Below are 23,476 nucleotides of genomic sequence, written 5' to 3'. Positions count from 1 at the left end.
CGAATTGTTCCTACCATACATTGTACAAGTCAGGAAAGTCGTCTTACCTGAAATACTCCCTTGAGACTTATCTTGATGATCTACCTTTTTGAACCTTTAAAAACTTGGGGGATGGAACACTAGCTAATGAGGGTGTTGGGGTTGTAGACATTCGGTGAAAATGTGAGCGACTCCGACCACCTGACCTTTGTTGTGAGTATTCATAATTTCTTGTTCTGGCCTTTTTGTTATCTTTATCCATTTCCTAATCTTATCTCCCTGAAGCTGCTGCGCATGATTCATTAGTTTGGACATATCCATATCCGCTGACAACATAGAATTCTTGTACTCGATCTTTACCATATATGATACCCCAAAGCACAACTTACTCATTTGTGACCTTGGATCGTCAACCATGTATGAAGAATACCAAGAGAGATAGGTTAAATTTAACCCACACTCTTGGACCGAAATTGAACCCTTTTACAAGTTCATAAACTATTGTCCTTCGTTTCTCTCAAATCCCTGTAGAAGAAACTATAGAGAAAATGTCTTGTCAAATAATCCCAAGTCACATAAGCTGTATCTAAAAGCATGTTGTCTTTCCACCGAGTGAACCAGATATAAACCATATCCTTAAGTTGATATGATTTTATCTTAATACTCTCAGTTCCAGCCACCTACTTTACTCTAAGAATTTTCTTAACCTTATAAATGAAGTTTTGTAGGTTCTCACCAGCCTTCGACCCTAGAAACATAGACGGATTCATCTGACTGAAGTCTCGAATTCTAACTGTAGTTGATCCACCATTTATTTTTGCATGAACTAGGACCTGCTGATTGTTTTGATTGACCACACTCTGAGCTTAAAGTTGGATCACATTCCTAAATCTGCGTTCGTAACCTCATGGTTTTGGACTGGAGGAATTCCACTAAATTGTGTGATTTAGCATTCCATGCATTATCTCTATGAGGAAAACACATAAATAAAGATTAGAAAGTATACTTACACACGACAAGAATAGAAAGGGAAGTAATGTTTTTCTTAAAACACTTAATAGCCTCCTCCTAATAGATATGGAGATCTTCACACATAAAAAAGACTCTACTTAGTGCGTATTTCAAACAGCCCAGGTCTCTTGAACTGAAGGCTCTAATAGAGAGTTTATCCTTCCGTGAGGCCATCCTTTGACGTAACACGGGGCCTAGGATAACGAGTGACCCCAAGCCCACCTGCGTCTGGAATATATCCAGCATGCTGAGAGTAACTGAATCAGACAAATACTATGTGGAAGCTAAAATGATAGATAACTAAAAGTGGGAAAAACTCAACTAGCATGAATATATAAAATATAATGAAAGTCTAGTGATGGATAAAACACCATTTCAAAACCAAGCTGCAACTACTACTATGAGAAGCCTCTTACTGAGTTGAGTTATTGAGACATTCCCTCGAGCTAACTCTAATAAAACTGAAAATTGAATATAAAGACTAAAATGAAAAGTATGTCTATTTTCCTCGAAGTATGAGGACTAACTTCTGAAGTTTCTAAATGCAGATCAAGAACAATCTAAGCGTGATCTGAATGCTGACTACTTAAACCTACATCATGAAATGATGTAGCCCCGAGTATGTATCAATACTTGGAATGTTTAGAGCATGCAAGATATAGATACTAAGTTGAACAAAGCATAATTGAGCAAGATTGTAATTACTAGTGGTGGTATATGGGCGGGTTGGATCAAATTTAGGCGGGTTGAAAATGTGTCAATATAAAATGGATGTTAATCTAACCCGTTCGTATTTGATATGGGTAAAAAGAGATTGGGTAACAAATGGGTTGGCTAAAATATTAGTTTACCCATATTTTGATGAGTAAATAGTACTATACTAAAAAATTCAACATAGAAAAAATATTTTAGTCTTTTTTTAAAATGAAACGTGTTGAAAATGATTCATTTAGTTTTATTGTGTCATAAAATTAAAAAGAAAACTTAATTTTTTTAGGGGTTGTGGAAGGGGCTGATGGGAGTGGGGGTTGATAAGGAGCTGACGGGGGGAGGGGCGATCGAGGGTAGGGGATAAAAAATAAAATTTTGAAGTTGTATTTTTTAGAAACAAACTTAAATTTTTTTTTGGAGGGTGGGGTTGGGGGGTGGGGGTTTGAGGGGTCGAGGGTAGGGGTGAAAAAATGAAATTTGTTTAACATATTTCTCAGAAGTACATATCAGGTTTAAATTCTTAAAAAAGTTTTTTTAAAAAAATTAAATTTCAAAAGAATTCAAACACACAATTTGCAAACCATTCTTTCAAATTTCTTTGTATCAGTTTTTGTTCTTCTTTTATCTGTATGTTATTTATATGTATATTCATTGTTCTTCATTTTTGCTAAAATTGTTCAATCTAAATGTTAATTTTTATATTGTTTTAGTGTGTTTCTGTATTACTTCAAAATGTGTCAGCTTAATATTTGGAAAATTTGTGGAAATCAACACTAAAGGTAAGTATTTATAATTTTTCATATTAGAAATTAACAAGTTTGTTCGCGATATTAATTAATTTCTCTTTTTTAATATAAATTTTTAATCTCAATGCAAGATAAATTAGTTATGATCATAAATTTAATACAAAATTTTAACATATATTTTTATTTAATTATATAAACAATCATGAGATGATCTCAATCTTTTGTTGAAGTTATTTAAGATTCTATACTAAGTTATTTAAGATTCTATACTGTTTTAGTAGTATATTTTGAGTTTGTTGGCTGGATGATTATGTTTTAATTAGTCGAATAGTCAATGTATGGATTTTGATTTTTTGATACTTTCTAATAAGGAAGTAAGAAACGAGTTAAAAATTTATAAAATTATTTTTAAGAGTTACACAATATTATTAATTTATAATTTTAAATTTTAAATTTTGAAGTGAGAGTCCTTAATTGATTTTTAAAATACAAGTTTAAAATTAGAAACAAAATATCTAGTTTAAAACTAACCATAACCGTTTAAGGATAATATTTAAAATAATGTTAAATTTTAAATTTCTATTTAGACTAATTAATTAGTTGGCCTAACTAGTTTCAAGAAATACACATTATTCATGGCCTCTAAATAGTATTGTTGTGAATTGTATGATGTTTAAACATATATAGTAAAAATTTATTTGTCTAATAGATGGGATATCTTTGATAATTTTATTTTTTTTATTAGAGAATGTTTAAACAGATTTATAACTTTTTTGTTAATAAGACATAAGTCACAAAATAGAATTCCTAAAATCTTACTGCGTCATAGAAAAATATTTTCCTTATTAAAATTAATTATTTGTAATTTGTAGTCCTATTAAATTCTAAACTAAAAGTTTAAAGTTTAATTTTTATGAAAGAGTTACTTAAATTTATCGTAATAACCATTTTAAAAGATACATTATATTTATATAAGCATAACGATTTAAGATTTTAAAATTTAAATGATCCTCATTTAAGTTAAAGAAGTATTTAAATATAAGGGAAAATTACATAAATATACTATAATAAAAAATATTTTACCATTTATAGCAATAATATATTTTTTTTCACTTGATCACTTTTAATTTATTTATAATACAAGTTTAATGCATACTACAAAGACCAATTTATTATTCACATATAATACAAATTTTAATGATGAATAATATATTTATCATACAATGTGACAATTTTTTACCAAACAAACATGATATATTTCAAAAAAACAATTATAATCCATATTGATTGCATACATAATTGACTTTTAATACATATTACAGATTTAACAAAGCATTGCTATAAATGATAATAAACAAAAAGTATCGCTAAAATCAGTGATTATATTTTAAAATATATTAATTTATGTAATTTTTCCTAGATAAAATATGAATATAAATTTGAATTACTAACTAAACATTATCATTTTTTTCCTAATATTAAATTTTTATTTACAATTAGAATTCAGATAGTTGGTTTCACAACTTACATTGCATTTCCACCTATACATGAATTCTTAATAGAATAAAAAATTAGATTTGGTTAAGAATAAAAATAAATTTATTTATTTGCAAATTATGGTTACTAGAAAAGTGTAAATCGTGATTTTTTACCCCTTTTCAATAGCACCTACAAGGCAAGTGTTTGTCCCCGGTGATAATTAATTTATCTCCAATTATTATTGTAGTTAATTTTTTTTTAACTAAGCACAATTTTAAATTTGCATATGGTAATTTTATGACGGAATCCTACGAGAAAATATTATGTTTATGGTCTAAATTTTGTGATGATAACAATTATAACCATATCTTTATAGCTAAATATTTTCTTTTTAAAAAAAATTAATTATTGAACGAAGTGATGAAATCATATTATATATTATTTAGTTGAAAAGTAATTTTTTCAAATTATTAGTATAATTAAGATAAATGAACGGTCATTAACTTTTAGAATATAGAAACCTATACAATGTCAATAGATTCTTAAAGAAATTGGTACAAAAACGACTTATTTTTTTCTAATCTAATACTAATTTAAGGATGTAAAAAATGTTTTGAACCTTTTTTTCCTCAAAGAAAAACATATGCAAAATAAACCAAAATGTCCCTTAATAACATTTCATGTGAAAAGTTTGAAGTAATGAATTGTTCATATAATAATTTATTAATACAACATAATAACAATACATGACAATTGTGTAAAAATATTGGAACTTTTCTATTTTTTTAAATCAAAATAAAAAGAATCAATATGTTCTCGCAACGCGTGGGTATGTATACTAGGTAGAAGTTAAAATATATTTGGTAATATCATGAATTTTGAGTGAAAATATGAACTCATTTTGTCGGTACTAGTAAATACTAAGACATAACTTAAAAGTTAAAGTGAATATGGTGACCAAACCTGGTCAAATGCACTAAGCGTTTGACCGTGGGAGCCACTATTAACCAAAATAAACCATGTGAGCTAAATGTGAAGTCCAATGTATATGCTCCATTGAGAGGACCCAATATGTCATGCTAGGGGCATAAAGGCATAGCTGACGTTATTACTAAATCTGATGCCCAATAGAGGGGACTTAAAATTCTACGAGGACACATATTTCTGGGGCTACGAGGGTATGCTGAACCTTAGTACAACTTGGTGCTAAGTTTACTCCGTACCGAATATTTAAAAAACACAAATGTAATTGGAACACTAAATAGCTCGAATACTGACATGAATTCTTAGAATGCAACATTTATATACTGATAATGTAACATTTGAAATCTAGAATATGATTGTATGTTTAACTAAAGTAGAATGTGTAATTAATGATCTAAGAAAATTTATACAAGCTAGTGTTCTGAATTTTATACAATGAATCAATAAAACTTTCCATTAAACATGTTGTTTCGATTAAGAATACTACAACTACTAAATCTCAACAAATATACAAGATTTTAGAAACCCTAGGTCTAAAAAAGATATACAAAATTAAGGAACTAACTGAATTCTAGAATATAATGTATGAAAGGAATCCGCTAGTTAACTCCCACATACTTAGTGATGAAATATATGGAAAAATCCTTCGGATTAGGACTTAACTTTGAAGAATGCTTCTGCTTGTTATTGGAAGAACTGGTCTCTCGTTTCTCTTCTTTTGCTTTGAGCCATGAGATTGTACGAGATTGAGTGTTCTAGGTAGTTTCTGATAAGTTTACTATGCTTAAACAGAGTAAAACGGCGTATTTTAAGCATTAAACGACGTGGTTTAAGTTCCCAACACACAGGAGAAAATAATTATGTGACTTCGACTTAAATTCTTCCAAAGTGGCTTCAAGACAGGCTTCACAGGCCATCATGATTACTAAGGCCCGTCAAACCGCTCATGAAGATGCCCTGCCCCTCAGGGTTCACTAAAATGAGCATAATCTTTTACTCCGAGCTTGGTTGATAGTAAACTCATTGTCATTAGAAAGAGGACTCAATTATTTTCAACTCTATAAGTCATGGGCCACCTAATTTTATTTTGTGATAAAAGTTATAGATGTTTGAAGTTTACCCTGAACTCTAAGTCAGACAAGTATCCTTCACGAATGACATCACAACCCATGTGGAGATCTATTAACCATTTACACGTATGCGGAGCTTAACTGATGACTTTAGAGGTGAAACCTCACATAAAGATGATTAATTTACTTCACCCTACAACCCGTCAAGTGGGTCGTGAAGATGTTGTGCCTTACTAGGCTTTACTAAAACAAGCATAAACTTTTCCATCGGGCTCAAAATTAGGCAAACTTGGTGGCATTGGAAACAGGTTTCAAGACCTTTAATTTGATAGATTATGGGAGCCTAATTGATTTTTTACTCAAAGATATGATCGCCTGAAGTTGACTTAGAACTCAAAGTCTATCAAGCTTCTTTCACAAACCACTTCAAGGCTCGTGTAAAGCTTCACAGACTCTCTAGTGGCAAGTTGTACTTCATAGTATCCATGTTGGTTTTGTATCCTCCTCACATGCCACTTCATGGATCGTTTAAGGATCCACGAACAATTTAATGGTCCATGTTGTTACACCTTTTGTTGGGTGTATAACCACGAGCAGGGTGATGGGTCATGGTAATTTTCACGGAATGTGTACCACTCCGTGGTTTTCCCTTCTCTCCTAGTTCTTATTTTTAAGGTGTTACATAAGACTAGCAGTGATTCTCGAGTGTCGGACACATCAAGGGTGTAGGCTCGTGTTGTGACAAAATTTGTATCAGAGCATAAAGTTCAAGAGTCGTAGGGTGTATATAAATTTGTTTTTGTAGATTCCTGATTATTGATGTGAATTTTTCCAAAGCTATAAATAAGAGGCTATAATGTTTAGGAAATTTTTCACTTCTTTCACACTCTTTTCATGCAATAGAGTTCACTTTTATAAATGTTTCCTTCTAGTTCATCCTTAACATTTCCTTCTAGTTCATGCTTGCATGTATCTTTCATACCTTCCCTCCAAGTAGGCCTATTTGATTTCGTCTTGCTTGAAGAATGTTGATCCTAGAATCAAGGGGTCCCCAATGCATCAGAAGTGCAACCCTAGGGAGAGATCACTAATGTTAAGTTCTGGGATACTATCCGAATCTTGATTCAGGTTGTGACTAACAAGCTGGGCAACAAAGAGAGGTTTGTCAGGATGTGGCTTATACATCCAGGATCCATGAGTTCTGGAGTATTAATCCTCTATAATTCAATGGATCAAGTGTCACTAAGTAATCAAAAAACATTATGGAGGACCTACAAAGAGTATTTGAGGTGATGCATGTTGTAGATGTTGACCATGTGGAGTTAACTTCATACCAACTCAAGTGAATGCTGCAGGAGAATTATTCAAACTAAATGAGATGACTAGAAACTCATAATGACCATCAGATAATGAATCCAAACTTTGGAATATCACTCTCTCGTACTCTCAACTAATGATAACGTGATCAGGAGTTTGTCTTGGAAAACCAACTGGCATCCTGAAGATAATAAAAAGATCATCAATCTTGAGAAGTGGATACTTATTCTTGATAGTAACCTTATTCAACTAATTGTAAACAATTTACATTTTAAAAGAACCATTTTTCTTCCTAAAAAATAAGACCGAAGAGCCGCAAAGTGAGACACTTTGTTGAATGAAACCTTTCCCAAAAAGGTCTTTCACCTTTCTTTTTGACTCTTTTAACTCAATATGAGCCATTATAAATGGAAGAATAGATACAGGGAGAGTATCAAAATCATTTGGAGAGACCTCTAGAAACTAACTCACAACAGGAGCAACTGAATATGTGGTGTCTCAACACCTGGAGCAACTGGCGGAAAGACATATGGCCCACTCTGATCATTCTTGTTACCATAATTATTTTAATTGAAGTTGTTGTTGCGGTTGTAGTTCATATCTCAGACATATTGACCCTCTCGATTGTAGTTTCCATAGTTTCAACCTTGATTTCCTTCACCTTGACACCGATTCTCCTAATGGGAGCCTTAGGCATTTGGTCGGAATCCCATTTCTGATCATTCACTGAATAGGCATCCTCGTCGTAATATTACTCATCTACCGGGGATGGTGGTTAAGTCAAATAATTTACCGCATTTACCTTCTCTACACTTCCGCTCACATGCTTCAAGACCAACCCTAGCTCAGTTCTCATCTGCGCCATCACTTCACGAATCTCATCAACAGCTGGGTTGTTCGTAGCTTTTACTTTCAAGGTGTTTCACCCAGTGTTTGGCTATCTGGTGCTCCAATATTTTTTATTGCGAGACATATTCTTTGGTTTCTCTTCAATCTACGCATATTTATTCACCATTGGAGCCACCTGCATTAGTATCGAGCACTACTTTATTATTATCATCTTGACCTCTATAGAAGTACTCTTTCAGTAACTAATAAATCCACTGGTTTGGGATGCCTCTCACAAACACAGTAAATCTATCCCAAGAACTACTCACCGACTCTCCAAGTAATGCAACGATGTTTTCACCTTATTGTTGTTATTGATCTTCTTTGAAACTGGATAGTATCTCGCTAAGAAAACATGTCTCAGTTGATTTCATGTGTATATGGAGTTTTAGGGTGGTTCAATGAACCATGTAATGACATCTCCTGTCAATGATAAATGAAACACTCAGAATTTGATAACATTCATATCCAAGTCTGGTCTACCCACAAAAAATTTGCACACAGACATCAGTTTAGCGATATGGATTGCATCAAGCTTCTCTTCACCACGAATTGCTTAGGTGGCATAGATGGTAGGACAAGAGGTCCATCGGAGTCTGCAATGTTCACGTTGCCTCTATAGTAATCTTGAAGTTGTGGGGCTGCAGAAGGTTTCACCCTCAAGACATCACCAACCTAATTCTCACCAAGTGCATATTTGTATATCTCAACTGGTAGTGGAGGTTGTTGTCCTGCTCCATCACCTAGATGCACCCTATTAGGTTTAGCTAGGTATCTTGATTTTCCATCCTTCTTAGAGTTTGATTTAGTTCTGGGTTGTATGGAATTAGTGCTTCACCTCAATTTTGTGTACTTGGCATACACTAGAGCTAGACTTGGGATAACCAAAAACAAAAATAAAAAGTAAAGAATTAGGAAATAGTTGACTAAATTTCAATAATGTAATAACACTTAATCTAAAAATCATATTCCCCGACAACGGCACCAAAATCTTATACGCTCAAATTATACCTCCATAAAGAAGTATAAGTCGTCGTAATCAAGTAGAGAACCCAGCTAGTAGGTTGGGGTCGATCCCACGAGAAAGATTGTTTAGACTTAGCTTTAATTCACAAGTATGTCCATTTAGTCAATTTCTTTCCGAAAATAATGAAATAAAGGGGGTTGAGGTTTTGTGAAACAAGTTCCTTAAACAATATATGTTAAAAAGTAAACGAAAGTAGATGTTGAGTTTTTTTCAAGTTGTGAGAATAACTAGGGTATATGTGTTCCCCACAGGTTCATAACGCTGTATTTCTGATAATAGCAATTATTTCCGAGTGTTTTGCATGAAAAGTGGTAAGTTAGGTATATCTAAATCCATTGTCCGGCATCTAAAGAATTTCACCACGCACCTTGGTCCAGCTACGTGTGTATAATTTACTCCCTTACCTTTACCTCATATAAGACATCATAATGATGTATGGCTAAAGAATTTCACCATGCACCTTGGTCGAGCTACGTGTGTATAATTTACTCCCTTACCTTTACCTCATATAAGACATCATAATGATGTATGGCTTAGTAATTACTTTGCACCAATCGACACTAGCCTATTAGATAGTATCACACTAAATCTATGTTGATAATTCTCTTCCTATTCCAACCTTCCTTGTCCAGCAAGTAGTAATAAGGTGAGTTATAATGCGTAAACTCCTTAAAAAGACTTCTAAGTGAAAGAATTATCAATACAAGCAAGAACACAATTCGAGAATTTCTTAATTGTCAGTTTAGTTTGTTAATTACCCATGGTTCCCACAACCCTAGTTTTGGATTTAGTTACCCATACAAGCAAGATCACAATTCATATTTTTGAATGAAGAAATCATGAAGTTACTCAATAATCAGAAGATACCCAGAAATTCAACTTGAAATTGCAACCAAATTCTTCAAAAAGAATCTGGAAATTGATAAATTGCCCATGTTTACAAAACATAACTACGAAACACAAAATAGAACAATAACATTAGTAGGTAACCTCAAAAATGAGGTTTTAATACCCTATATATAGAAAACATAGTCCAATAGAAAAATGGATTGATATAAGGAAAGTTTTGTCCAGGTACCCAACCTCAATTTACAATCTCACTCATGGACCGTCGATCAATCAAAGGTCCCTCGACTGCCTCCGTCAGTCAAGACATGGAAATATTTTTCTCCACGGCATATCACCCTTTATGAATCAAACGACGGACCAGCAGTACGGTTTGTCGATCCATATACGTTCCGTAGATCCATACGTAGAATCTTGAAAATTTATGTAATGGAACCTTCTTTGAACCAATCGATGGTTTACCAGTACGGTCGTTGATCAATCGACATACTGCCATTTGCTGTCGTGGTTACGCACTTGGTCAGATTTGCCTGATCTTCTCCAATAGTCTGAACTGCACATCGATGATCACAAACTATGGTCCTTTGATCAGATGACGGACCATCAATGACCTTCGTAGCTTATCTTCTCCAATCTACACTTGCTTTCTACGCTTTTAACCTGGACATCTTTCCTACAAAACAAAACAAAAAACTTGTTGAAACTACTACAAAAAGGATCGAAACACACACAACTCTTATGTAATATGCATTGAAGATATCATGAAACCACAATACATCAGTTCTGCTAAACGGTGTATCCCAAAGTGTGCATGGAGATGCGCACTTGCACCTTCAACTCACTTTTTCCATTTTCCGACTATGTGGCCATGATCCTATCAAAATCCTCAAATATCTAAAACTTAGAGGTCTTTATCAGATATCAAGATAAAATATACAATTTAGTATACTATTTACATTAAAATAAGACCCTAGATGAGTCCAATTTGAGTACTCATCGGCTACTCATTAAGATATTTGATCGTCAGTTTCGCATCTTGAGAACTAAAGAGGTATCATCATTAATGTTCTTATGGAGGAAAAAGTTTGTTGAAGCTACTTGGGAGGCTAATTTAAATGGATATGAAGAAGAAATACCCACACATCTTTGTATCTGGGAGGCTCAAATCTAAGGTATTAACTTTCTTTGTACTCCTTAAATTTATGTGTGCTATTGTGTTATATCACATATTAGGTGTTAGAGTTGGGTGTTAGTAGTTCCTTCCTCCTGTTATGTTTAGAGTGATCTCATGCGAGGACCAATGGTCCCAAGGGAGGGATATTATAACACCTCGATCTTAGAAACAACTATATCTTGAAAGAACTAAATTTGAAAGAGCTAAATTGAATATTTGTTCAAGATACCCTTAAATTGATGAGTGCTCTTTCTAAGGCAACAAAGTTTGTTAAGGTATGAGTTCACATGAAGGGGATATGGCCATTTTAGTAAAACCTGTCTAATTAAGGAAAATCAACTATTTTAAAGAGGGGTATTTTTGTCTTTTCCTTACACTACTAGTCAAAAAATTTTACCACCTAAGTTAAGGGGTCTAACCAGATCAATTCAATTGCGATTCATTCAAAATCATTCATGAAAGAAGGGCAAAATTCAAGAGGAAAAAAAAAAAGGAAGTTTTCAAGAAATTCTTCAAGATATCATGGAAATCGCCAAGAACATAATTCTTTCAAGGTATGTAAGCTTTTGTAGTGTTGGATTTGTTCTCCCTGACACCCATCATGTAACATTTCACCCATGAATTCTTTATTGACGGTTACTAATTACTTCTTGAGTTAAATTGATTAATTAAGGTCTTTGAGTTCTTCAGGTGAGGGTTTTGCAAACCAATTGAGTCCCTTGATAGATTCTTATATGGATTTTCATCAAAAGTGTTTCACGTTTCTGAAATTTTATTAATTTGGATGATGAAACTTCTTTGAATATGATTCGGGTCAAGTTGGGAGAGGTAAAATAGATCAGGCAAATAATTGCGCCCTGGACCGTGTCGCGGAGACACTTAAGATTGTCAATCTTCAAATAATCACCCCTGTTCCGCATCAAGGAAAGGATACAGAGTCCTCTACCTCAAAAATTAATTTCGTGACTAAAAATTTAATTCACCCCCCGCGTAACAACAGTCTTCTCAAGTCTTCGCTCATTTCTTATCATCAACTATCTAAACTTCCTAAATCATTGAGATATCTTACATCCAAAATCATAACTCTTAAAGGTTGATTTCAAATTAAAGTAAAGATAAAGATTAAAGTTAGATAAAGTATTTTGAATCATTTTGAGAAGTCTTCTACAAGTATTTATAACCTCTTTTAAGAATTTAGTAAATGTTTTTGAGACTGAGGGAAGTTGAGTTCATTTTTCAAAGTTAGTATGAGGGCACTATGTATTCCCAAGTATGTAAAACCTTTTCACCTAAATTGAGAGAAAAACTGATTTGTAAATTAGTTTCTGAGGAGTTTTGAGAATCATCTCTTTTAAGAGAAATCTTTTGATTATTATATCAAATTGATGAGGAGTTATGTTTTATTTAAAAATATATGAGTATGATCTATATATATATTATTAGGATTAGTATTAAGCACTTATATGGGGATGAGTTCAGAAAAATAAAAATCCTCATAAACCATGTATGCCAACATGGGTAAATGATCATACTTTTTATATGATTCATTATTGCGTTTAAGTAAAACTTAGTGGACCAACTTAGTAAAGGATGTTTTATACTTTGACAATGTATAAGACAATTCTAGAAGGTGGACGAGTCGTTGTATCATCACATAGCTCATAACAATGGTTGTCGGTTAGAGAATTTCACAATTAAGAGTAAAGAGTAGATTATTGTATTTTATGTGCGTCGAGTTATTATCTACAATTTAAAAGCTTTCTTTATACTACTTCTTTATTGTTGCTTTTATAATGAATTGAGTTGAGTATCTACAGTTGAGTTGAGTTAACTATCCTTAAGTTGCATTGAGTATCCTTTGAAATGAGTTGAGATGAGGTGAGTATGATCTTCCATTTTTTAATCAGTTCCATCTTATGTCTATGCTTTAGAGTTCTCCTTGCATGCTCTTAAATTCATTCTACTGATGTCATTTATCCTGTACCTTTTTATGATGCAGATATAGGTATTAAGGGTCATCAACATGCACTTCACTGTTCTAGTTAGATTTGGTAAGTATCCTTGCTTCTGAAGGATTCAACTTTTATTTCAGTCTTATTAAGATGCCATGAGTCTTTTCCCGGCGTCTATAATAGTTATTAGATGCTTCATAGATAGAAGTGTTTTGAGGAGTCATTCCCATTTCCATTGTTAATGTTTAAGACTTTAGTTGATTTTTTATTGTTAGTCTAATAATTCAAGTATTCAAAGTTGGTTATCTTGATACTTTAAGTTAATCATTGAAAATTGAGGTCATATATTGTTCAGTAATTGAATATTGAGTCAGACCAAGGGTTCGCTTGGGTGCCAACAATGGTTTTTTAATGTCCGGCATGTCCAGGGTGTAGGCATGGGGCATGGCATGCATCACTAAAGGATGTAGGTCGAATGGCATTGATACATTTAAATGTATAAATATTTAATATATTCAAGGTTAAATATCTAAATGAAAGTACTACACTAGATAACAATGTACTCAAAGTGAATATAAAGAAATAAAGGAGTTAAATAATATAAAGATTTACAAAATACTTTCTCATATCTATAGTTGACATAATAAGTGATATATAAAAATACACTTAACTCTATTAAGAGAGTCTCTCACTAACAACAATCACTATGAGTACGTGATGATACAACATCTTGTCCATGTTGCTAGAACTATCCTATAGTGTGTTGGGGTATAAAACCTCTCGACTAAGTTGATTCACTAAGATCTTACCAAAAGTAAGAATTCATCTAAATATTATCATTCTACAACTACATTGGAAAAACATGGTTTATTGGGGCTATGTGGTTTCTTAACACTAACCCAAATCGGTGATCAATACTACTCCCAATAATATCTACTCTTTCTCGAATGTATAAGATATAATCTTTCTCTGCTTTGAGATAATATCTCAAACTATCCTCTTAAAAGAGGTAATTGCTCTTAAATTTCTATAAAACTCATTGATCATAAACAAAACAAGGTTTCTATTAGCTCAATGTAAAAATTCATTTTTGGTTAAGATAATTTACTCAAATGGGGCCTCTTTTAGAGGTTACTTCTCTGTACTCAATCTTTCTGAAAACTTTTTTAAGTTCTCTTACAAAATATATTACCTCTATTCATGGACAAATAAAACATTTGGAAAATATTAAGTTCCCTTGTACTCTTGATTAAGTCTTTCTTAAGCTCTTTCTGAAACCTCAGTTTAAACAATCATGTTTTTTTAAAAGATTCTCAATATATACTTAGAATATAGGATTCATGCGGTAAAACGAAAATGAAAAATCAATTCAATAATCTCAATGCAAAATATAGCAACTCAATCATCTGGAAACTGAAGTAACTAAAGAACTCAAAATCAACTTCTCTCAAAAATACTCAAATCTAAGGAAGAACACTAGATTACTCATTTTATTGATGTGAAAGAAGATGTAGCGCGTGAGGATGAACTCGTCCAACACTATTATAGCCTTCCATACTTGGAAGAACAAAGTTTCTGGAGAAATTTACGCAACTAGAAGAATGCTTAAAACCTAGTTTTTCTCCTCTTGAAACATTTCTCTAATGAATTGAAGTGTTAATGAATGTAAAAGAAGTGGTTAAAACTTTTTAAGTCCTTAATTAGGTGCAATATGAAGTTGTTTAGGCTTAAAATATGGGTTAAAAGGGCGTACATTAAGTATCAAATACATAGAGGAATGACCAAGACGTCCCTAGCTTAAAAATTAACAGAGGGCCCTTCAAGGAAGGCTTCACGCTCCGTTTAAGGCTCTACGGTCCGTGAAACTCTTCATGGGATGTATAACCAACAGTGAACATTTGTCTAACAGTAGACCTTACCAAATCGGTATAACATCTTACTTCAAAATTTAAATTAGGAAAATTTGGTACTTGAGTTGGAAATATAGGACTCAAAGTCCTTTAATTTGATAGGTCATGGGACACCTATTTCATTTTGTACTGAGAGATATAATCGTTTGAAGTTGATATTTGGAAAATCTCATATTAAAACTCAATCAGTAAGAAAATTCTCAACTCAACTTTGTGCTAGGGGTTTCTTCTCTGCGTCCCTCGTAATATTAATATATATGAATGTGAACTTATAATATTTAGTAGAGAAAATAATTATTTTCTTATCGTTGTGTGATTGTCTTATTTTAATTTTGATCCTTAAGATACTTCATGATTCATATTTATCATTTAATCAATCTAACTAAGTGATTTCATTTCTTCAACTAATAATGAATATCAATTGAAAGATTTGTTACTACTATCAAGGGCAATTCCAGTACTGCAATATGAAACATATTTAAACGAAGAACAAAACATAAACATAGAACAAGTTTAATAATTCTTCCATAATCATATTTCTTATAAAAAAGTACACAACCATATACCTACCCTCTCCCCTTAGTGAATTTAGATGTGAATTAATCCTCTAATACATGACTTTTTTGGGTTTGTCGGTTCATGAATAATTTTTCTCTTTAGTTATCTCTGCTCTTATATGAGGATAAAATTTAGTCAGTCCTCCTACAACATATTAAAAAACTTAGTGCACCCATTGAACAAAAACAATAACATTATGTTTGCAATGAAATTGTATTGTAAGAGTGTGCATATATTCACACCGACATATACATAGTCGATTAATTTAATTTTATCATAATTTTATAATAATAATAAATAAAAAAGAAATAATCTTTGTTTGTAATGTTTTGAGTTACAAAAGGCCTAATCCTACATATAATATATTTGACATAAAGAAGAAAATGTCATTTCTTAACAAATTCTACAAGAGTTATAATAATCAAATATTTGTAGTGCATTTTCTAAATTTTATTGACAAATTACATTTTGTGTTGGTTCTACTTATTATAATGATATAAAGACCTATTCTTCTTTTTCTTTTCTAAACAATAGATGAAAGTGAAAAATTAGAATTGCAAACAAATAAATGTATGGTAAGCATAAACTATCATACATACAAGTCAACTCTTTCAGAACTGAACTTTGCATAACTCAAATTGAAAATTAATTAGATATTCATGATATGTTACATATTTTTGTATTGGATTTGTGTCATTTACATGTTCTATTCAGGATGTTTATTAATAGAGAAAATTAATTATAATATCAACTAAAAGATTATTTTTTGATGACATGTGAAGATGAAGATCCTAACGTGTACACCGTTATATTAAAGTACACTATAATGATAGTTGGGTGTTTGAGATAGTGATCAACTATGTAAATAGACTTCTAGATTATTTATGACTATTTCAAGGGAGCTGAAGATTTCATTATTTAGAGCAAACAGCATTTGTGAGCGCACCAAAAAGGACCAATGGAACTATGATAGAAGTAGAGTCCAAGGGAATCCATTTCAATAAGCAGAAGGTTTGGTAGATGTGGATATATAGAAAAGTGATGAGTGTGACACCACATGTGAAGAACGTGAATCATTTAATGACTCTGATTATTCGTGGGAAGAAAATGATACGACTTTGATAAAATATTGACTCCACTTTAGAATGGGTTGGCTTAATGAAAATAATAGAAAAAATCAAGTTAAAGAAATATCAATGGATCTTGGAGTTACCCTCAATATGTTGGTCATATTTCCCAATGACACTCATTTGTGTATTGTGCTACATCACTGTTATTAATTCAACTAGAGATTTGGAGGATCAAAAATTTAAGTGATTTGCACTTGATATGGTATTGAGTAATACCAAAGAATTTAAGTGGGTATTTCAGGCACTCGGTGTGTTCTGAAAAAACATCAAGTTTAAGAAGAATCAAATTGCAAAGTCGAGAGAAATTGTTGTCAAGTTTCAAATTATCATATTTACATCAATGTCTTATCAATATCATGGCAATAGGCCCTGGCCATTCTTGTTACATTCATAGATATAACAAGACTATTGAATTTTTAACATAGAAGAATGTTGAAGAATTTAGAATTAATTCAAGTTTAGGAGACAAAGAATTCCCAACTTGTGTGATGTTCAGCTACTAATGAGCAGTAATCCAAGGAGTAGATACATTATGAAGTTGGATGAAAATTCAGAAACAATGGTGAATGGTAGAATATTTCTTTTTGGGACATTATACTTTTTTTTTAGCTTCTTGTAAACATAAATGAAGCAGATTTAGCTTCTTGTAAACATAAATGAAGCAGATTTCAACCTATAATAGCGGTTGAGGGATGTCTTTTGAAAGGGAACCAAAAAGAGAGTCAACTATTGAGAAAAATAACAATTGAAGGAAACAGTATCGTATATCTTGTTGCATTCGCATTAGTGAAAGGTGAGATAAAACATACATGGAATTGGTTTCTTACTCTTGTTGATGAGGACATATAAATATCACAAAACTCTTCTGCATGGACTTTCATTTCTAATAAATAAAAGTGTTTAATTCCAACATTCACGAGATAATAATAGATGTTGCACACAAATTTTGTCTGAAGATAATAATTTTAAAATTGAAGGTTTTGGAGGACAAACATTATAGAATATCTTATAAAAAGTTCTTATAGCAATTATAGAATCTAAAAATTTTCAAGAATATGAAAGAGATGTAGAATTCAGACCCAAAAGCCTAGAGATGGTTAATTACAAGCCCATTCATTAGTCAATGATTTTTTTTCTCTTTACTCAAAATGTGGTATGTTATTAAACCACTTGTGTGAGTCATTCAATATTTACATCTAATGTAAAAAATAAGAACATTTGGAAAATAATTGAATCAATTAGAATCTAAATGATGTCCAAACTACAGAAGATCAAAGACAAAATGATGAACTATTTTTAAAGAATCTGTCTAATAATCATGTTGAAGCTAGAAGAAAATAAGGCTAAAGTGACTAATGTATTTCCATTAAATCTGATCAAATCCGTTATCAAACTAAAGATATTTATCTTATACTGCTCTCGATTGATCTTTAAGAGATATTATGTTCTAGTAAGATATAAGACCTACTAGAAATACCATAATATCATGCTATTGAAGCTTTATGGATGAAGAAGGATAAACCTAAATATATGTCCATAAATGCGATACAATTGATCAGTACATGAAGAGGTATAATGCATCAATTTCCCAATTGTCAACTTTGAGCTATAGCCTATGATATGGATTGAACTATTATAATTTCACCAATATACAAAGCACAACTAGGTAAAAAAATAAAAGGAAGTGAGGGATTGATGGGGGGAAAAAATAAGATATTTAAAAACATAGATTAATAATAAAATCAAGAATAGACAAAAAAAAGTGTGGAAGATGTGAAATTAGGTCACAATAGTAGATGCTCTGTTCCTATCAGAAACAAACACTCTAAAACAACAACAACAAGTCCATCAACAAGTCGGAATGGAAGGCCTTTCTACACCTAATAATTCAAGAAAAATGAGTAGAAAAATAAATTGGTCTCTTCAATTATAGTTTTCTACTAAATAATGCAAAAAAGCTAGTGAAACCAGTCAAAGATAATGGTACTGATTTTTCTCTTTTGTTGTTGTAGGTTTTATGGACCATCATTGAGAATACAACAACAATGTAGTCCAACTCCACATTCATAAATTAATAAACTATAATTACCTTACTAGTTGTCTACATATGTTGCTTATATCCAACCTCACTGCATGACTTGTTTTCCAAACTTTATACTGTAGGTCAATCAACTTAACCAATTAAGGGTATCACAGAAGAAATTGGTGAGCATTCCATAGAAAGTACAAGGTAACTCTTCATCGAGATAATGTGACCATAATACAAACAAATATCAACATTACAAAATCTACTTTTCAAAAGTAGCAAGAGATGTTAAAGTGACCCACGATGAAAGAAGATAAATATTTCTTAAATAAAGATGTTAAAAGAAAAATCGATGACAACACTTACACAAGTTAAAATTTAATTGTTTATTTATAATGTCAAAGTTTTTAAGGTTCATGTTCATGGATGATTGTGTTTTTCCTTTTAAAACTATATGCAATTTATATAGTTCACTGTACATTGTAAGTCTTCATATGAGTAATTCAATGTGGTGCAGAAAAAGAATCGTTTTGAGTCCACAAGAATAAAATGTATAAAATATAAGAGAGTCAATTATTTAATTCTCATGAAAATTTGTTTGTAATTAAAAAATACTACATCAAATTTAAGTTAAAAAAGATTAGTTAACACATTTTTTTTAGTCGATCAACTCTTTCTCTATCTCTATCTCTCTATCTTTATTTATTTATATATATAAATCTCTAGTAACTATTCAGAAATCAAAGTCGAGTTCACCTGTTATCTCCTTATTGATTTTGTTGTATATACATGAACCATTAAAAGGACATGCAAGATCTATTTTTGTTTTTGATAAGAGAAGATAAAGTTATATCTAACATTTTAAGAAGTAGGAATTTTAAGTGTTACACCCCAAAAGTTTCAAAGTCCAGATTAGATCTTTAAAATTTTATAAAAATGTAAGTCGTCAAAATTATTGATTTATGGACCATAGAAGATTTCAAGGGCCGTAGATCTGTATGTAAAACTAGAACTCAGAACTCAGAAATACTATGACTACTACGGATCATAGATCATTCCCATTGGACGGTAGAAGATCGCATAGAACAAACCTTGAGAAATAAAAAAATTTCACCTATTTTGTGTAGTCACTATATAGCCTTTAGATTGTTCTATAGTCTGTAGAAGACTTCCATATCTGACCTCCGACCATTTTTAACTTAGGGTCATTTTGATATAATACCACTCCTTTAATTTTTAGGATATTCTAAGTGGAACTAAGGGTAATTTATCAGCCTAAAGCTTTTTTTTTGTGCACAAGACCCAAAGTTTGATATCTTTTTTCTAAGGTTCCTCTCAAGCAAGAATTACAATTTTGCATCTTCAAGCCCCCATTCCAAGATCTAGTCTAGTGACTTTAACAACATGTATATGTGGCTTCATCAATGTGTTTCCTTTCAACCATTGAGTCCCAAAAAACCCTCAGATTTCAAAGTTTATGATCTCTCTAGAATGTAGGGTTTCCTTGTTTGGAGTATTTAATGCAGTTCCGTTTCTCTTTCATGATTAGACTTTAATTTCATGTTTTCCTAATAATTCCATGATTTAAATGGTGTTTCACCCAAATTATGTAAGTATTTTGGTGACTTATAATTATGTAATTTCAGAATGCATGCTTTTAGATTATTTTTTATTATTTTAGATACTTTCACATAAAGTGTCTTTTATATTGATCAAAACTATTAGATTAAGTCATGATTCATGAGTTACCTAGTGTATATGGTTATAAGTAGAAGTCACTATTATCATATTATTATTGTCTTTTATTATTTGCATGTTACTTATGGAGTTTTAATTAGCATCCAGCAGAGTTAGAAATGAAGGCTAACTTTCAACATCTGTTGGGTTCTTTAGTTGCAATCTCTAAGTTCAAGAACTACATCTCACCATAGAATCTAAGAGGTCTCCCATCAGTTTAGGTAGACTCCCTAGTCTTTATAGACATTATCTTAGTGGATCAACATTAGCTCAGTAGATCCACATTAAGCTTAGAAAACCTTTATGCCTTGTTAAAGTATGTTGGACCCTTTTAATGCGGTAAACTCCATATACTAACTTATATGGTTATTTGTCTATTAGTAATACCCCCTATAATTTAGTCATTTCATATCATTATATGGGCAAACAATATTAACATTTTCATGTAATTTACTTGGTCAATGCATCATGTATCTTCCATCCAACAAGTTTGATATTTATGTTTATCCTACAGATTCAGAATATTTAACATATTGAGTGTTTAATAACACTTACTTCCCACTAAAATTTTAATCTTTTATGGAAAAATCAAAAGATACTATAAATAAAATCATACTCAAAAATATAATTATATACATGTCGATATGTTTCTCTTTTAAATTTCAAGCATCAATCATCATTATATCACCATCTTCATCGCGCATTTTTTTCTGATCCGTGTCTCTAAGATCATCATCCTCACCAACATCAAGGATGATGTTGTTGATTCTAAAACAACATTGTTATCTTGAAATTCTCTACCACAATTTCAAAATTAAAAGTGACTTGCAAGTGCTTTCCAGTTTCATCTTCATCTTCTTTAGGCAGTTTATGCCGACAGAGTGGACAAGTATTACTCTAATATAACCAAGGTACAATACAATTATTATGAAAAAAGTGCTTACAAGGTAATTAACTCGCTTCAGTATCAACTTCAAATTCCTTCATACAAATCGAATATATTTTTGATGATTCATCAATTTTCACACTCGGAAGTGAGTCGAGAAATGATTTATGAGTCGAAAAAAGGACATGAGTTGAGTTAAGAAATTAAATATTGAGTTGAGTAAAACAACTAATATGAAAGATTATCGAAATCACGCTCATCTATTTCTGTTTCAAAATAGGAATAATCAAAAGTAACAAAATTGGTGGTGGAAAGGGTAGAATCATCAAAGGTACATGTTGAGAAATAGGCGTAACATTGGTTAATAGTATAACTAGGGAGGAAGTGGCTATGAAAGTTATGAGGGAAACGAAAGGAGTAGCTGATGTTAAATGTGAGCGTTATATGAAAGGCATCGTTGCAATTGTAGCATCAGTAAGAACGAAGGTTACCGGTGGAGAGGGTGGCCTCTATCGTCAAGACAAACTTTTCGTTTCCTCTTGCTCGATTTTCACAAGGCACTTCTAACTTTTTCTTATTTTATTTTTGCTAATGAGTTAAAAAAGTCTATTTAAATTGTTTTGCTCACGAACAGGTGGAATAAATGATCATTCTTATAATTTTCTATAAAGCATTATGTCATAAATATTATAGTTAAGCTCAAAAATATATTTGAATTTTATTGTATTTTATTTATTGATTTGTGAAATATATCTTTGACTAAATTAAAATTTAAAAAAACTATTCTATTTCATTAAATGGCTTGCAAAACATATCTTTGACTAGATTACGGGTGTGTTTGGTATGAAGGAACATGTTTTTCATGGAATATAATCCTAGAAAATATTTTTTCAGAAAATATGTTTATTTTAACATAATTTCTCATGGTTGGAAGTTTAGTGGAAAATATTTTTTTAAAATATTTTCTAGTGTATGATTGGTGAGTGAATAATATTTTTTAGAAAATATCTTTATTTGAGGATAGATAGTAGAAAGTACTTTTTTCAGAAAAATATTTTGTGACCTTAAAATTAACCCCCATAATCAAATCAACACTTGCCCCGACACTCTATCTGAAACCTGAACCCTATTCCCGACACAAGACCTGATATCAAAATGGAACTCAAACCTTACCATGACCTGAATACAGGTATGACCCCAAGACTCAATCCAAGACCTAACCAATCTAGAGACCTTACATTAAAATTATTATATAATCTCAACAGCCTAACTTGATTTTGATCCGAGACACAATTCAGACACCAAGCCCAGCCCAAGACACCACCTGACTATCGACCCCAACATCAAACATAAGATCAAACATTTGAAATGAATTTGACCATGAAACTCTATTCGACCCAAAACCCAACCCAACATTATACCCTCAACTTTAAACCAATACTTGACCCGACCCTGAACTTGAAACATGACTTGAGACATCAGTACCAAGCACAACCTCGACCTCAACCCGAAAAGCAAACCCGAGACCAAACCCAACCTTTAAATTTGACCCGACCCTGATTCGAGACCCAAACCTAACACCGACCCCGACCTCCACCTTGACCCTAACCCAAGACCCAACCTCGGCTACCTACCCCAACATACAACTCAAGACCTAACTTTTGAAAAGGAATATGACCTTGACGTTTGATCCAACCCCAAAACCCAACTGATGATTCGACCTCTGACTATGACATGGGACCTGAGCCAAACTTGACCCCAACAATAACATTCTACCTGAAACTCTATATACTAAACAGAAACTCGACCCTGACTCTAAACTAGAAACAAGACATTGACCTCGAGACTTGATCCTCGCCTTGACCTCGACCACAACCTAAGATTAAAATTGACGTGATACCCAACCCAAATCCTTACAAGTTATATCAACAAGATCCTGAAACCTGAGACCTTACCCGAGACATTGATACTGAACTAGAGAATCGACCTCAACTAAGATACCTGACATGAGACCCACTTCCATAATTTACCTGATCTAGACCCAT

At 32.0% G+C, this 23,476-nt stretch overlaps 1 pseudogene; it reads right to left on the bottom strand.

Moving 5' to 3' along the window:
* Positions 1–21,207: 21,207 nt before the first annotated feature.
* On the bottom strand, positions 21,208–23,476 carry LOC107019081 (annotated as a pseudogene).

This window comes from Solanum pennellii, chromosome 1 (assembly GCF_001406875.1).
Source record: "Solanum pennellii chromosome 1, SPENNV200".
Taxonomy (NCBI): domain Eukaryota; kingdom Viridiplantae; phylum Streptophyta; class Magnoliopsida; order Solanales; family Solanaceae; genus Solanum; species Solanum pennellii.
The sequence above is the reverse complement of the archived record's forward strand: the minus strand, read 5'-3'. Positions and strand labels throughout refer to the sequence as shown.